Genomic DNA, 20,197 nt, shown 5'->3' with positions numbered 1-20,197 from the left:
TCTATATAGTATAAATATTACATTTGATTTCCAATCAAAAAATCTTTCAAAAGTATAGATAATATTCTTAATTTCATCTTTAATTTTAATAATTCTTAGAATTATAATAATTTTAATAATTACTGCAAATTATATCTCAATAAAAACATTTAAAGATCGAGAAAAAAGTTCTCCCTTTGAATGCGGATTTGACCCTAAAAATTCTGCACGCCTACTATTCTCAATTCACTTTTTTTTAATCGCTTTAATTTTTTTAATTTTTGATGTAGAAATTACCCTTATTATCCCTTTTATTTATAGAATAAAATATTCTAATATTATAATTATTAGCATTATATTTTTTATATTCATAGCAATCTTAATTTTAGGTTTATACCATGAATGAAAACAAGGAGCCTTAAACTGATCTTTATAGGATAATAGTTAAATTAACATTTAATTTGCATTTAAAAAATACTGTTTTTCAGTTTATCTTAAATAAGAAGCAAAATATTGCTTTTAGTTTCGACCTAAAAATTTGAATTTAAATTCCTTATTTAATTGAAACCAAACTAGAGGTAAGTCACTGTTAATGATTCCAATGAGAAACTCTCCAATTAAAGAAATATAAAAATTTAAGCTTCTAACTTAATATATAGCAATTTGTTAATATTTCTATTTATATAGTTTATCTAAAACATTATATTTTCATTATAAAAAAAGATTAATTCTTATAAATACTTAAAAAATATTTTAATTTACCTCAATATCTTCAATATTGCGCTCTATTAAGCTATTTAAGTAGAATATATAAATCAATAACAAAATAATTCAAATTAAAAATATGATTATATAAATCTTTAAACTATTTTTAAAAATATACTGAAATAAAACAGAAATTTTTTTAAAAAATTTAAATAAACCCTGACTTCCTAAGAACTCTGATCAACCCTGATCTAAAAATTTATAATTTAGTATTCCTAAATTAATAAAAAAATAATTTATTCCAAAAGTTGAAATATAAGGCAAATTCCATATTAATACTAAAAAAATTAAAATTTTTATTAAATTAGAAAAAATTAAATTATAATTTAATTTTAATAAAGAAATCTCAAAACCTATAATTACCCCAATTATTACTATAATTAAAATTAAAATTTTCATAAAAAAAGGTAATACAACTAAATTGATATCCTTAAATATAAATCATATAAGAACCGTTCCTGAAAATAATACAATAATAAATATAAATCCTATTCTATAAACTATTTCATCTCTTAATTCTTCAGTTCTATTTATTCTAAACCCACAATAATCTGTAAATATTAAATAATTTAATAAACGCACTGTATAAGAAACTGTTAATGTTAAAGAAATTAATATAATTAAATAAATTACAATATTTAATCTTGTCATAGAATAAACCTCTATAATTAAATCTTTTGAGTAAAATCCAGAAAAAAAGGGAATACCACATAATGATAAATTTCTTACATTAAAATATATTACAGTTATAGGAGTTTTATAAACTAAACCTCCTATAAAACGAATATCTTGACATTCTCCTATTAAATGAATAAAATTACCTGCACATATAAATAATAAGGCTTTAAATAAAGCATGAATTAATAAATGAAAAAAAGCTAATTCATATAAACCTAATCTTAAAATAGTAACTATTAAACCTAACTGACTTAAAGTTGATAAAGCAATAATTTTTTTTAAATCATATTCAAAATTAGCTGCTAAACCTGAGATTAATATTGTTATCAATCCAATGAATATTAACACAAAAGAATAATTTTCCAATAATAAATGAAATCGAATTAATAAATAAACCCCTGCTGTTACTAAAGTTGAAGAATGTACTAATGCTGAAACAGGAGTAGGAGCAGCTATAGCTGCTGGTAATCAAGCTGAAAAAGGAATTTGTGCACTTTTAGTTAAAGCAGCAATAATAATTAACAAACCTACAATTATTATTCTTTTATCTCTATAATAATAATCAATATATAATATAAAATTTCATCTTCCAAAATTTATTATCCAAGCAATAGAAATTATTAATATTGCATCTCCTACTCGATTAGATAAAGCTGTTAATATACCAGCTGAATAAGATTTTACATTTTGATAATAAATTACTAAACAATAAGAAACTAATCCTAACCCATCTCAACCCAATAAAATTGAAATTAAATTTGGACTTAAAATTATTAATAATATAGATAGAACAAATATAAAAACTAGTATAATAAAACGATTAATAGATAAATCCTTAGATATATAAGATTTTCTATAAAAAATTACTATGGTAGAAATAAATAAAACAAAAGAAACAAATAATAAAGATATTCAATCTAAAAGAATTAATATTTCTACTTCTATTGAATTTAAATTAAAAATTCTTCACTCAATAAAATAAACCTTTCCTGTATTAAGTAAAAATAATCTAAAACAAAAAAAAAAAAAAAAAAACCTAAGTATTAATCTAGAAAAAATTACACAAAAAGATATTACTTAAAGTTAAAGTAACTTCATTGACTCCACAAATCAATATTTTATATAAACTATTTAAGTAAAAGAAAAATAAATCTCTTTTTAATAAAATTAAATTTAAAGGAACCCAATGTATGAGTAATAAAATTAATTCTCGATAAGAAATTAATTCAAAAAAATATAATCTTCTGTAAAATTTTCCATGTTGACTAAAAGAATATAAATACAAACTATAAGAAGCTCTCAAAAAAGTTATAATTATTAATATAAATATACAAATATGAGAATAATTAATTAAACTATTAATTAACAAAATTTCTCTTAACAAATTTAAAGAAGGTGGTGCAGCTATATTTCTAATTACTAACAAAAATCACCATAAAGATAAAAAAGGTACAATATTAATTAAACCTTTATTAATAAAAATACTTCGACTAACAATACGTTCATAATTTATATTTACTAAAACAAATAATCCTGAAGAACAACAGCCATGAGCTAATATTATTATTAAAGATCCAGTAATTCCTCAAGAATTAAATGTTAATAAACCTGACAATAAAAGTCCTATATGAACAACTGAAGAATAAGCAATTAAAGATTTTATATCTCTTTGACGTAAACAACTTAAAGAAACTAAAATCCCTCCTATTAAAGATAAATTAATTAAAAAAAAATTAACCTTAACTCCTAGATATATAAATATAGTTAAAAATCGAATAAGTCCATATCTTCCTAACTTTAATATCACTCCTGCTAATATTATAGACCCAGCAACTGAAGCTTCTACATGTGCTTTAGGCAATCATAAATGAAATAAAAATATCGGCATTTTAACTAAAAATACTATTATTATTATAAAATATAAAATAAAACTAAATAAATTTACATTAATATAAGTCAAATCTAATGTTTTAAACTTTGAATAATAAATAAAAATAAACAATATTATTGGTAAAGAAGCTATAATTGTATAAAAAAATATATATATTCCAGCTTGAATACGTTCAGGCTGATATCCTCAACCTAAAATCAAAATCAAAATTGGAATTAACCTAGCCTCAAAAAATATATAAAATAAAAATATATTTATAGAAGAAAAAGTTAATAATAAAAAAAGCAATAATAATAATAATAAAATACTAAATAACTCACTGAAATCTTTTAAATTAAAAAGTTTTTCTCTAGCTATAAATATTAAAAAAGAAATTCAAAACCTTAATAATAACAAAAAATATGATAAAAAATCTATACCTATAAAAAAATTTAATGAACTAAAAAATAAAAAAGAAATTTTTGAAAAAAATCAAATTCTTATTAAAATTAAATAATTTTTAATTAATCAAAATTTATTTATAAAACATAAAGGAATCATAAATACTAATATTATTAATATTATCATAAAATATTTAATGAATTAAAATAATCATTTCCATAAGAACGAATTATTGACACTAATAAAGATAATCCCAAAACTCTTTCACAAACACTTATAGTTAAAAAAACTACTACAAAATAAAATTCATAACTAAAATAAGATAAATAAAAATATATTATTATAAATAAAGTTAAAATTACTAATTCTAATCTAAGTAATGTTAATAATGTTAATTAATAAATGTTTTCGATTAATAAAAAAATTTAAAATTCTAAAAATAAACATACTTAAAAAAATTATTTCCATATTTTAATAATTTAAAATAAATACTGGTCTTGTAAACCAGCTTTAAGATTTAATCTTTTAAAATATCAGAGGAAAACAAATATATCTTTAATCTCCAAAATTAATATTTTTTATTAAACTACCCTCTGAAATCTTAATTTTAACATTTTTAAATTTTTTGGCAATTTTTCTTACCCACCCCCTATCCTTAGGACTACTTATTTTAACTTATACAATTATAACTTGTATCATTATAGGATTAATAAGATCAAACTTTTGATTTTCATATATTTTAATATTAATTATAATTGGAGGTTTACTAATTTTATTTATTTATATAACAAGAACTGCCTCTAATGAAAAATTTAAATTTAATAAATATATTATATTTATTATAATTAGTTTATTTATAATTACTATATTTATAAATAATATAAATCTATATTTAATAAATCAAAATATTAATAATGAAATTTTACATAAAATAGATTTAATTAGAAATTTTTATTTAAATTTAAATAAATTTTTAAATTACCCAAATTCTAACATATTTTTAATTTTGATTTTTTATTTATTAATTTCAATAATTGCAGTTGTAAAAATTACTAAAGTAAAATTTGGACCGTTACGTCAATTTAAATATGAAAATACCAATACGAAAAATTAATTCTTTAACGAAAATTATTAACAACTCTTTAATCGATCTACCTACACCAAGAAATATTTCATATTTATGAAATTTTGGATCTTTATTAGGCTTGTGTTTAATAATACAAATTATTACAGGATTATTTTTATCTATACATTATTGTGCAAACGTAGATTTAGCTTTTAATAGAGTGACTCATATTTGTCGAGACGTAAATATAGGATGGTTAATACGAACTATTCATGCAAATGGAGCCTCTTTATTTTTTATATGTTTATATTTACATATTAGGCGAGGCTTATATTTTGGTTCTTACAAACTTACAGAAACTTGAATGACAGGAACTACTATTTTATTTATATCTATAGCTACAGCCTTTTTAGGTTATGTTCTTCCCTGAGGGCAAATATCTTTTTGAGGAGCAACTGTAATTACAAATTTAGTTTCTGCAATCCCTTACCTAGGAAATTCTATCGTTATTTGACTATGAGGAGGTTTTGCTGTTGACAATGCTACATTAAACCGATTTTATTCATTTCATTTTATTTTACCTTTCATTATTTCAGCTTTAATTATAATTCATTTACTATTTTTACATAACTCTGGCTCTAGTAATCCTTTAGGATCTAATTCTAATCTAGATAAAATTAGTTTTCATCCATATTTCTCCTTTAAAGATATTTTAGGTTTTCTCATTATAATATTTTTTATTTTAAATATTATTATTCTATATCCTTATATATTAAGAGATCCTGATAATTTTATCCCAGCTAATCCTCTTTCCACCCCTCCTCATATTCAACCAGAATGATATTTTTTATTTGCTTATGCAATTCTTCGCTCTATTCCCAATAAACTTGGAGGTGTAATTGCTTTAGTAATATCAATTGCTATTCTTTATTTTATACCTTTTATTAATTTCAAAATAATGAAAAGAAACAGCTTTTATTATATTAATAAAATTATATTTTGAAATTTTATCGTTACAGTTATAATTTTAACATGAATCGGAGCTAAACCAGTTGAAAATCCTTTTATTTTCATAGGACAAATTTTTACCTTAATCTATTTCATATACTTTATATTAAACTCAATTATTTATAAAATTTGAGACTGATGAATATTTAATTAATCAATGAGCTTGAAAAGCATATATTTTGAAAATATAAAAAAGAATTTAAATTTCTATTGATTTATACAAAATTTAATTAACTATATAATTAATACTATAAATAATAATCTTAATCTAAAATTTAATATAAGTATATTCAAAGAAACAGGCAAAAAAACCTTTCAAGATAAATATATTAATTTATCATATCGATAACGAGGTAAAGTCCCTCGAACCCAAATTCATATAAAAGAAAAAAATAATAATTTTAAAAAAAATATAATAGAATAAAAATCTCCTCCTATAAAAATCAACCTTCTTATTATTCTTATAAAAATAATATTAGAATATTCAGCCATAAAAATAAAAGCAAATCCAAAACTTCTATATTCAACGTTAAATCCTGAAACTAACTCTGATTCACCCTCAGAAAAATCAAAAGGAGTTCGATTAGTTTCAGCTAATCTTGAAATAAATCATATTATTCTTAGAGGAAAATTAAATATAACAAATCAAACATATTTTTGATAAAAAATAAAATCTATTAAATTTAAAGATATAATTAACACTAAAAATGATAATAAAATTAAAAATATTCTTACTTCATAAGAAATTACTTGAGCAACAGAACGAAGCCTTCCTAATAAAGAATAAATCGAATTTGAAGATCAACCCGATAATATAATTGTATACACACTAAAACTAGAAATTACAAAAAAAAACAATACAGAAAAATTAAACTTAAATAAATAACAATAAAAAGGTATTCTAATTCATAATATTAATGCTAAAATTAAATTAAAAACTGGTGATATAATATAAATTAAAATATTAGCCATATAAGGAAAAATTATTTCTTTTCTAAATAATTTAATTGCATCACTAAAAGGCTGTAAAATTCCTAAAAAACCTACTTTATTAGGGCCTTTTCGAATTTGAATATACCCTAATAACTTACGTTCTAATAAAGTTAAAAAAGCTACTCTAACTAAAATACAAATAATTATTAAAATAAAAATTATCAAAATTAAAATTATATCAATTATTATTTGTATAAAATACTTATAAAGATTCTAAATCTAACGCACTAATCTGCCAAAATAATAATTTTATTCATTTATAAAATTTTAAATCATAAACTTGGTCCTTTCGTACTAAAATTTATTAAATTATTAAAGATAGAAACCAACCTGGCTTACACCGGTTTAAACTCAGATCATGTAAAGTTTTAATGGTCGAACAGACCAAATATTTAAGCTTCTACACCTAAATTTAACTTTAATCCAACATCGAGGTCGCAATCTTTTCTTTCGATTTGAACTCTAAAAAAAAATAACGCTGTTATCCCTAAGGTAATTTATTCTTTTAATCATAAAAATGGATCAATTTTTCATAAATTAATGGTTAAAATTAAAAAAGTTAATCTAATTTTTTTATCACCCCAATCAAATTTAACAAAAATTTTAAATTTTATAATTCTTTAAATTAAAAATCTTTTATAAATTAAACTCTATAGGGTCTTCTCGTCTTTTAAAAAAATTTAAGCTTTTTAACTTAAAAATAAAATTTTTAAATAATAAAATTTAGAAAGTTATCTTCTCATCAAACCATTCATACAAGCTTTCAATTAAAAAACTAATGATTATGCTACCTTTGCACAGTCAAAATACTGCGGCCCTTCAAATTTTATTCAGTGGGCAGGTCCTACTTTAAATTATAATCAAAAAGAGATGTTTTTATTAAACAGGTGAAAGATATTTTTGCCTAATTACTTAATTATACCTTTCGTAATTACTTATATTTTTACAAAATAATTAATACTAATTTTATCATTATTTCAATATAATTTTTATTATTAAATTTACTTTAATAAAAAAATTAAATTAATATATAAATATTTTTAATTAAATAACAAATTTTAACAAACTTCAAATAGTAAAAATTTCTAATTCTATAAATTATTAATTTATAATATTTAATTATAATAATTTAATTTTAAGCTTATCCCTAAAACTATTAAAATAAAAATTCAAAAAATTAAAAATTAAATTTTTATAATTTTTATAATGAATTAAATTCTTTTCTTAAAAAACTAGATATATTTAAAAACGAATAACGTTTCATTACTATATAATTATTATAAATATTTATTAAACAATAATATTTATAACTATATAGCTCTTTTAAATTCGAGATAAATATATAAATATTAAATTTTTAATAAACCCTGATACACAAGGTACACAATATTGTTTCTTTTATAAATTTATATAATTTTCCTTTTCAGTACTATTAATCTATCATAAAATAAAATTTTTCTTAATCTAATAAAAATACTAATTATTTAATAAAATTATATATATATATATATATATATATATTAATTAAATAAATTTTAAAATTCAATTTAAATTATTAATTATCTTCTTAATGTAAATAAGATGCTTATTCAAGCTCTAAACTGACATTCTAGAATCACTTTCCAGTAAATCTACTATGTTACGACTTATTCCATATTAGATGAAAGCGACGGGCAATATGTGCATATTTTAGTACTAAATCATTAAAAATAAAAATATTTAATTACAATCAAATCCAATTTCATAAAACTTTTAAAATATATAAATCCATAAATATAATTTAATGTAACCCATTTCTACTTTAATATAAACTTCACCTTGATCTGATTTAAATTTTTAAAAAATATCTAAATATTAATTTCTAAAAAAATATTTAACAACGACGATATAAAAGTTTCTAACTAAAGTAATTTTAATCGTGGATTATCGTTTATAGAACAGGTTCCTCTGAAAAGTAAAAATACCGCCAAATCATTTAGCTTTAAAAAACTTAACTATTAATCACTTAACTTTATAATTTACTTAATTAATAATAGGGTATCTAATCCTAGTTTATTATAATAATTTCTTAACCTCATAAAAACATAATTAAAAATATTAATAAATTAAAATTTCACCTTAAAACTTAAAATTTCTTTTTTAATTTTTAATTCTATTAATTAAAGCTAATAAATATATATTATATTTTTTGTATAACCGCTGCTGCTGGCACAAAAATTGCAAATACTAAATCTTATCACTAATTCTAAATTTTTTTAATAATTAAAAATATACACTACTAATTTATTAAATTTAAAACAATATTCATATAAATTTCGAATGAATATATATATCTAATACCATAATCAAATATCTAATTAACTAAAACCCAAAAAAGACTACATTTAGTTAAAATTTATTTCAAACAAAAAAAAATTAACTTTATTTAGAAATAATAATAATTAAATTAAATTTAAAAAATTAAATTATTAAAACTAATAATTTTAAAAACTTTATGTTAACAAATCTTTGTAACTTCCTCCCGTCAAAAGCGTCCCCTTAGATAATAACCAAACCTTAAACTTTTTAACTCTAAATTAAAAAATTTTCCCCCAAGGATTTACAAGTTATACCCTTAAATTTAGTACTACCCTACTCACTAAATCCAATACTAAACAATTTAAATTGTAACAATTCTTATTGCCGACTGTTATAGCTTTATTCAAATTTAATTTTAATAAAATAAATTTTGTAATAAACTGAAGCCTACCAAATATCAAAAATATTTTAAATTATCGGATTTAAAAAATTCTTAATAAATACAATAATTTTTAAAAAATAAATTATAATTATAAAAACTTTATGTTAACAAATCTTTGTAACTTCCTCCCGTCAAAAACGTCCCCTTAGATAATAACCAAACCTTAAACTTTTTAACTCTAAATTAAAAAATTTTCCCCCAAGGATTTACAAGTTATACCCTTAAATTTAGTGCTACCCTACTCACTAAATCCAATACTAAACAATTTAAATTGTAACAATTCTTATTGCCGACTGTTATAGCTTTATTCAAATTTAATTTTAATAAAATAAATTTTGTAATAAACTGAAGCCTACCAAATATCAAAAATATTTTAAATTATCGGATTTAAAAAATTCTTAATAAATACAATAATTTTTAAAAAATAAATTATAATTATAAAAACTTTATGTTAACAAATCTTTGTAACTTCCTCCCGTCAAAAACGTCCCCTTAGATAATAACCAAACCTTAAACTTTTTAACTCTAAATTAAAAAATTTTCCCCCAAGGATTTACAAGTTATACCCTTAAATTTAGTGCTACCCTACTCACTAAATCCAATACTAAACAATATAAATTGTAACAATTCTTATTGCCGACTGTTATAGCTTTATTCAAATTTAATTTTAATAAAATAAATTTTGTAATAAACTGAAGCCTACCAAATATCAAAAATATTTTAAATTATCGGATTTAAAAAATTCTTGATAAATACAATAATTTTAAAAAAATAAATTATAATTTTATTATAAAATAAAATAATCAAAAATTAAATTTTTTAAAATTCAAAATAAATTTAAATTTAAATTTATTAATTTAGTTCCCCCCGAAACTAAACATTTTCTATTTTTATTAAAATATTTAAATTAACCTATTCTAAAAATTTTCAAAATTATATAAAAATCAAATTTATGAAAAATGAAAAAAAAAATTCCTCCCCTAATCATCAAAATTTTCAAAAATCCATAAATTTTGATAAATTTTTAACAATTTTTCACAAAATTTTTAAACGAAATAACTTTATTACACTAACAAATAATTTTTTCAAAAAAAATTATTAGATAATTTCCATATCACAATTTTTAAAAATTATTTAAATTTAAATTTCTAACAAAAAAATATAGATTTTTTTTTTATGAGCGATTTCCTTTTAAGCATTTATATAAAATTTTCAAAAATTACTCGAATTTTATGAAAATCCTAAATTTTTATACATAATTTTTTTAACTATGTAATAATTAAACTTAAAATAATTATAATTTAAATCAAAATATTGACATAATAACTTTATTTTACTAACAAATCATTTTTTTACCCTTTAAGATCACTTTTTATCCAATAAATTAAAAATTATTCGAGACAACCAAAAAATAGACAAATTTAACCAAATATTTTAAAATTACATTTTTTTGTTAGATATTTTAATTTAAATTTTTTATGAAATCTTTATTAATTTTATTTTTCTAAATCTATTTTTCACGTAATTTTTAATAGATTTAGTTAAAATAAGAATAACTTCATTTTCATGATAAATACCATAATACTTTAGAAATAATATTTCTTAATGATAATTTAATTCATTAATACTTAGGTTTTTTTTTTTTTTTTTCATTAATTTTGAATTTTTCATTAAAAATTAACTTTATTAATAACTAATAATTTTTAATATATTATTAATAATTATAGATTAATTATAATTTAATTCTTATATAAATAAAATGTTAATATTTTAATGTTAAATTAATTATTAATAATTTATACTCTTTATATATATATTATAAATATTATTAATATATAAAATATTTATTAATATAGAAATTCTCGAAATTCACCGTCGTTTTTATATACTGATTTACTTTATATATTCTTTCTCTTTTTTTCGGGAGTACTATTATATATCCCTTAAGATACCAATATTAAATCGGTTTTTATATATTTAAAAATGTTTATTTTAACTATTTAATTAAAATTAGCACCTAGAATATTACTAATGGTACTATCCAATGTAAGATATATTTCGCCCTTATATATAAATAATTATATATTAATAAGTAATTATTAATTATTAAATATTATAGATATATATAAATAAATTCTTTAATTAAAAAGGCATAGGGTCCAAGAGAAAAACCCTATTAAAAGACAAAATTTAAAAATACTGCTAATAAAGTATCGATTTTAGGCCATTTTTTTTTGCCCAAATTTTGACCCAAAAAATGCAAAAAATTGCAAAATTTTGCATTTTTTTCGTTTTTTTTTGAAATTTTTCAAAAAATTTGATCTTTAAAATTGACATTATTGTCTAAAAAACAATTATAACACTTGGATATAAAAACCGATGTATGAGGAAATTCCTATTAGGGCGCCTGAAGAAAGGGTCATTTTGATGAGATGAAACATGTGCAACCCACCCCTAGTTCCATCCCCGAAATTTTTGAAAAAAATGCCAAATTTCGTGAAATTTGATGAAATTTGGAAAAAATCTTCGGATTACAAAATTTTACAGGGATCGATTATTTTTTATGTGAAAAAAGGATTTATCATAAAATCTCTTTTTCCAAACTATTTTGTTAGAAAAATCAACTTTTAGAAAAAATTCTTCTTCTAGTCTAACAGAAAATTTATTTTATAGAAAATTTAAACCTTTTCTGTGAAAATAAAATTGAAAGAATAATTTTTAATTACAAAATTTTTTGATTTTTAAATATAAATCCATTTATTCAAATTTTTGTAAATTGAATTCTATTGATCCCCCCCCCATAGAATTCTTATACAAATTTATTAATAAGGTGATATTTAAAAATTTTAAAAATTTAAAAGTCAGTTTCTTAGTTATTCAAAATCAAAAACTAATAATTTTAAAAACTTAAACGTTGATTGTTGGACTTAGCCTCAGGATTGGTTTAGAATATTGAAATTGATCCTGAAGTAGGACGACCAAAATCAACTCAAATTTATCGGATTTGGTGTTGATTGTTGGACTTAGCCTCAGGATTGGTTTAGAATGTTGAAATTGATCCTGAAGTAGGGCACCAAAATCAACTCAAATTTATCGGGTTTGGTGTTGATTGTTGGGCTTAGCCTCAGGATTGGTTTAGAATATTGAAATTGATCCTGAAGTAGGACGACCAAAATCAACTCAAATTTATCGGATTTGGTGCTGATTGTTGGACTTAGCCTCAGGATTAGTTTAGAATGTTGAAATTGATCCTGAAGTAGGACACCAAAATCAACTCAAATTTATCGGATTTGGTGTTGATTGTTGGACTTAGCCTCAGGATTGGTTTAGAATATTGGAATTGATCCTGAAGAAGGACGACCAAAATCAACTCAAATTTATCGGGTTTGGTGTTGATTGTTGGACTTAGCCTCAGGATTAGTTTAGAATGTTGAAATTGATCCTGAAGTAGGGCACCAAAATCAACTCAAATTTATCGGATTTGGTGTTGATTGTTGGACTTAGTCTCAGGATTGGTTTAGAATGTTGAAATTGATCCTGAAGTAGGACGACCAAAATCAACTCAAATTTATCGGGTTTGGTGTTGATTGTTGGACTTAGCCTCAGGATTGGTTTAGAATGTTGAAATTGATCCTGAAGTAGGGCACCAAAATCAACTCAAATTTATCGGATTTGGTATTGATTGTTGGGCTTAGCCTCAGGATTGGTTTAGAATGTTGAAATTGATCCTGAAGTAGGGCACCAAAATCAACTCAAATTTATCGGATTTGGTGCTGATTGTTGGACTTAGCCTCAGGATTAGTTTAGAATGTTGAAATTGATCCTGAAGTAGGGCACCAAAATCAACTCAAATTTATCGGATTTGGTGTTGATTGTTGGGCTTAGCCTCAGGATTGGTTTAGAATGTTGAAATTGATCCTGAAGTAGGGCACCAAAATCAACTCAAATTTATCGGATTTGGTGTTGATTGTTGGACTTAGCCTCAGGATTGGTTTAGAATATTGGAATTGATCCTTAAGTAGGGCACCAAAATCAACTCAAATTTATCGGATTTGATGTTGATTGTTGGGCTTAGTCTCAGGATTGGTTTAGAATGTTGAAATTGATCCTGAAGTAGGGCACCAAAATCAACTCAAATTTATCGGATTTGGTGCTGATTGTTGGGCTTAGTCTCAGAATTGGTTTAGAATGTTGAAATTGATCCTGAAGTAGGGCACCAAAATCAACTCAAATTTATCGGATTTGGTGCTGATTGTTGGACTTAGCCTCAGGATTAGTTTAGAATGTTGAAATTGATCCTGAAGTAGGGCACCAAAATCAACTCAAATTTATCGGATTTGGTGTTGATTGTTGGGCTTAGCCTCAGGATTGGTTTAGAATATTGAAATTGATCCTGAAGTAGGGCACCAAAATCAACTCAAATTTATCGGGTTTGGTGTTGATTGTTGGACTTAGCCTCAGGATTAGTTTAGAATGTTGAAATTGATCCTTAAGTAGGGCACCAAAATCAACTCAAATTTATCGGATTTGGTATTGATTGTTGGACTTAGCCTCAGGATTGGTTTAGAATATTGGAATTGATCCTGAAATAGGGCACCAAAATCAACTCAAATTTATCGGATTTGGTGCTGATTGTTGGACTTAGCCTCAGGATTAGTTTAGAATGTTGAAATTGATCCTGAAGTAGGACGACCAAAATCAACTCAAATTTATCGGATTTGGTGTTGATTGTTGGGCTTAGTCTCAGGATTGGTTTAGAATATTGGAATTGATCCTGAAGTAGGACGACCAAAATCAACTCAAATTTATCGGATTTGGTGTTGATTGTTGGACTTAGCCTCAGGATTGGTTTAGAATGTTGAAATTGATCCTGAAGTAGGACGACCAAAATCAACTCAAATTTATCGAATATATTTATATAAATAATCCTATTTTATAGGATTTTTTACTTTGTGAATTAATTTTTGTACACTTAAATTAATGAAAATTTAATAGTTTTTATTTAAGGTTAAAATATTAAATTTTAAATTTAACTTAATAAGTTAAATTTTTAATTGTTAATTTTTTTTTGTAATTATATTCAATAAAATTAAATTATTTCTTAGAGTTTCAAAAACTCTTGTACATCTTATACTAGAATATAAAGATAAGCTAAAGAAGCTGATGGGTTCATACCCCATTTATAAAGGTATACCCCTTTTCTTTATAATTAAAACTATAAAATTAATATTTTTAATTTTAATAATAAGAGGAACTCTTATTTCTATTTCTGCTTATTCATGAATTAATATCTGGATTGGTTTAGAATTAAACCTCTTAGCTTTTATTCCTATTATAAATTTAGATAATTTTAAGTATTCTTCTGAATCCTCCTTGAAATATTTTTTAGTTCAAGTTTCTGCATCAATTCTAGTTTTATTTTCTTTTTTAAATTCATTTATTTTAATCAATTCTATCGAGCAATTAATACCTACTTCTATATTTTTGTTTAACAGAGCTATCCTTATAAAAATAGGAGCAGCCCCTTTTCACTTTTGATACCCAGAAGTCCTAGAAGGACTAAGATGAGCTAATGCATTATTATTAATAACTTGACAAAAAATTGCCCCAATAATTTTAATTATATATAATTTTAAATTAAACCTATTCTTTATTTTGATTATTTTGATATGTATAACCTTAGGGAGTGTAAAAACATGGAACCAAACCAGATTAAAAAAAATTCTTGCCTTATCTTCCATTAACCATATTGGTTGAATATTAAGAATAATAATATTAAATCAATCCTTATGAATATTATACTTTTTAATTTATACTTTTATTTCTTTAAATATAATCTTAATTTTTAATAAATATAAAATCTTTAACATTAAAGATCTTATAAATAATATGAATTACAATAAAACTTTAAAATTCTATTTTTTTTTAAATTTCTTTTCTCTAGGAGGAATCCCCCCCTTTTTAGGATTTTTTCCTAAGTGACTAATTCTAAAAACTTTAATTGAAAATCACTTTTATTTTCTATCTTTTATAATAATTTTTATTACTTTAATTTGTATATATATTTATATACGCTTAATACTTCAATCTTTAATAATAAAATTAAATGAAAATAAAAAATTTAATTATATTAACTCTTACTATGTAATTTTTTTAAATTGAGTGAATATTTACGGATTAATCATTTTTACTGTAATTTTTAGAATTTATTAAGGATTTAAGTTAAATAAACTAGTAACCTTCAAAGTTAAAAATAGAATTATTCTAAGCCTTAGAATAATATTCACCTATAAATTTGCAATTTATAATCATAATTGAATATAAGGCTTAATAAAGGAGAAAACTCATAATTAAATTTACAATTTAACGCTTTAATTCAGCCACTTTATCGAATAAATGATTATTTTCTACTAATCATAAAGATATTGGAACATTATACTTTTTATTTGGAATATGGGCAGGAATAGTAGGAACATCGTTAAGTATTTTAATTCGGTTAGAATTAGGAACTAGAGGAAGATTAATTGGAAACGACCAAATTTATAATATAATTGTTACAGCTCATGCTTTCATTATAATTTTCTTTATAGTAATACCTATTATAATTGGGGGTTTTGGAAATTGATTAGTTCCTTTAATAATTGGAGCTCCTGATATAGCATTTCCACGATTAAATAACATAAGATTTTGACTTTTACCCCCTGCTTTAACTCTTTTAATTTTAAGAACAATCGTAGAAATAGGGGCAGGAACAGGATGAACTGTTTATCCTCCTCTTTCTTCTAATTTAACACATAACGGGCCTTCAGTAGATTTAGTGATTTTTAGTTTACATTTAGCAGGAATTTCCTCAATTTTAGGTGCAGTAAATTTCATTTCAACTATTATAAATATACGTCCATTTGGTATAATACTTGATAAAACTCCTTTATTTGTATGATCTGTTCTTATTACAGCAATTCTTTTATTACTATCACTACCAGTTCTTGCAGGAGCAATTACTATACTATTAACTGACCGAAACTTAAATTCTTCTTTTTTTGACCCAACCGGTGGGGGAGACCCAATTTTATATCAACATTTATTTTGATTTTTTGGCCATCCTGAAGTTTATATTTTAATTCTCCCAGGATTTGGTATAATTTCCCATATTATTACACAAGAAAGAGGGAAAAAAATTGCCTTTGGTTCTTTAGGAATAATTTATGCTATATTAGCTATTGGACTTCTAGGATTTGTAGTATGAGCTCATCACATATTTACAGTGGGAATAGATGTTGATACTCGAGCTTATTTTACTTCAGCTACTATAATTATTGCAGTACCCACTGGAATTAAAATTTTTTCTTGATTAGCAACTTTACATGGAATACAATTTTACTATACACCTTCAATTTTATGAACCCTGGGATTTTTATTTTTATTTACAATTGGTGGATTAACAGGAGTAATTTTAGCTAACTCTTCCATAGATATTATTTTACATGATACCTATTATGTTGTAGCTCATTTCCATTACGTTTTATCTATAGGAGCTGTATTTGCCATTATAGCAGGATTTATCCATTGATTCCCTTTAATTACAGGATTCAATCTTAACAATAAATTATTACAAATCCAATTTTTAATTATATTTATTGGGGTAAACTTAACATTTTTTCCTCAACACTTCTTAGGACTAAGAGGAATACCTCGACGATACTCTGATTATCCTGATGCTTATTACAAATGAAATAAAATTTCTTCTATTGGATCTATAATTTCCTCTCTTAGAATAATCTTTATAATCTTAATTATTTGAGAAAGATTTTATTCAATACGTTTAAGAAAGTTTAATTCTAATGTACCCTCTTTAATTGAATGACTCCAACTTTCTCCCCCTAATGAACATTCTTATTCAGAAGTACCAATCTTAGCTCAAAAATTCTAATATGGCAGATTAGTGCATTGGATTTAAACCCCAATTATAAAGATTTACCTTTTTTTAGAAATAGCGACTTGAAAATCATATATATTTTTAGACAGAGCTTCATATTTACTGGAACAATTAAGATTTTTTCATGATCACGCCCTTTTGATCTTAATAATAATCACTTGTATTGTAACATATACCATAATGAGACTAACATTAAATAATTATAACCATCGTTTTATATTAGAAGGACACAATATTGAAACAATTTGAACTATCATACCAGCATTAACTTTAATTTTTATTGCTTTTCCTTCTTTAAAATTAATTTACTTAATTGATGAAATCCGTAACCCTTTAGTTACTATTAAAACTATTGGTCATCAATGATATTGAACCTATGAATATACAGATTTTAAAAATCTTGAATTTGATTCATATTTAATTAATAATAATCAACTTTTTAATTTTCGATTACTAGAAGTTGATAATCGAACTATTTTACCATATCTTTCTCATATTCGAATTCTAACTTCATCTTCTGACGTAATTCATTCTTGAACAGTTCCTTCAACAGGAGTAAAAGTCGATGCCTCCCCAGGGCGATTAAATCAACTTAGATTTAATTTAAATCGAACTGGAATTTTTTTTGGTCAATGTTCAGAAATTTGTGGAGCAAACCATAGATTTATACCTATTTCTATTGAAAGAATTTCTCCCCAAAATTTCATTAAATGGGTAGAAAATTTTTCATTAGATGACTGAAAGATAAGTATTGGTCTCTTAAACCACTTTATAGTAATTAACGACTACTTCTAATGAAAAATTTAGTTAACCTATAACATTAGTTTGTCAAACTAAAATCATTCTCAGAATAATTTTTAATTCCTCAAACTATACCTATGGATTGGTTTTCCTTATATATTTTTATAACACTTTTATTTATTATTTTAAACATTAAAATATTTTATTCTCATAAAAAATCTCCTTTAAAAAATTTTAAATTATTAAATAAAAAACTTTCTTGAAAATGATAATAAATCTTTTTTCTTCTTTTGATCCTTCATCTTATTTTATATTACCTTTAAATTGACTAAGAATAATTATTAGTTTTTTATTTATTCCTTCTATATTCTGACTAATTCCTAATCGATTTAACTTTTTAATTCAAAATATATTAATTACTCTACATAAAGAATTCAAAATCATTACAAAAAAAAATAATACTTTAATATTTATTGTATTATTTTACTTCATTATAATTAATAACTTAATAGGGTTATTTCCTTACATTTTTACAGCCTCAAGTCATATAATTTTTACTCTATCCCTAGCTTTACCTTTATGGTTAAGATTTATATTAAATAGTTGAATTAGTCACACTTATCACTCATTTGCCCATCTAATGCCTCAAGGAACTCCTTCTATTTTAATACCTTTTATAGTATGTATTGAAACAATTAGAAATATTATTCGTCCTGGAACTCTCGCTATTCGTTTATCAGCTAATATAATTGCAGGACACCTTTTATTAACTCTTTTAGGAAACACTGGTCCTATAGTAAATTTGCTTATTTTATTAATTATTATAATTCAATTTATACTAATTTTATTAGAATCAGCAGTAGCTTTAATTCAATCTTATGTTTTTGCTATCCTTAGAACTCTTTATTCTAGAGAAAATAATTATGATAAAAAATCACCCATTTCATTTAGTAGATTATAGTCCTTGACCAATTTTAGGAGCTTTTAGAGCTATAACTGCAATAATAGGAATAATTAAATGATTCCATCTTTTTAACTCTAATTTATTTATTTTAAGAAATATAATTCTTTTACTAATTATATTTCAATGATGACGAGATGTAATTCGAGAAAGAACCTTTCAAGGAAACCACACTCTTTTAGTATCTTTTGGTTTACGATGAGGAATAATTTTATTTATTACCTCAGAGATTTTTTTCTTTGTTAGTTTTTTTTGAAGATTTTATCATATAAGATTATCTCCTTCTATCGAACTAGGAATAGCTTGACCTCCAAAAGGAATTAATACCTTTAATCCTAATGAAATCCCATTATTAAACACTATTATTCTATTAAGATCAGGCCTAAGAGTAACTTGAGCCCACCATAGATTAATAGAAAATAATTTTAATCAAACATTTCAAAGATTAATTATTACTGTTTTTCTAGGAATATATTTTTCTTTACTACAAGGAATTGAATATTTAGAAGCCCCATTTTCTATAGCCGATTCAGTTTATGGAAGAACATTCTTTATAGCTACAGGATTCCATGGTTTACATGTTATTATTGGTTCTATTTTTCTTTTAGTTTGTTTAACTCGATTAAACTTTAATCATTTTAGAAACAATCACCATTTTGGATTTGAAGCAGCAGCATGATATTGACATTTTGTAGACGTAGTATGACTATTCCTATATATATCTATTTATTGATGAGGTAGATATCTATATAGTATAAATATTACATTTGATTTCCAATCAAAAAATCTTTTAAAAGTATAGATAATATTCTTAATTTCATCTTTAATTTTAATAATTCTTAGAATTATAATAATTTTAATAATTACTGCAAATTATATCTCAATAAAAACATTTAAAGATCGAGAAAAAAGTTCTCCCTTTGAATGCGGATTTGACCCTAAAAATTCTGCACGCCTACCATTCTCAATTCACTTTTTTTTAATCGCTTTAATTTTTTTAATTTTTGATGTAGAAATTACCCTTATTATCCCTTTTATTTATAGAATAAAATATTCTA

The 20,197-nt window shown here is 22.7% G+C and overlaps 1 pseudogene; it reads left to right on the top strand.

Annotated features, from left to right (window-relative positions):
* The first annotated feature begins 15,870 nt into the window (after window positions 1-15,870).
* LOC123685714 lies at window positions 15,871-19,883 on the top strand (annotated as a pseudogene).
* The last annotated feature ends 314 nt before the right edge of the window (window positions 19,884-20,197 follow it).

The sequence above is a fragment of the Harmonia axyridis genome, chromosome X (genome assembly GCF_914767665.1).
Source record: "Harmonia axyridis chromosome X, icHarAxyr1.1, whole genome shotgun sequence".
Lineage (NCBI taxonomy): Eukaryota > Metazoa > Arthropoda > Insecta > Coleoptera > Coccinellidae > Harmonia > Harmonia axyridis.
This window is presented reverse-complemented; position numbering and strand designations above follow the sequence as displayed.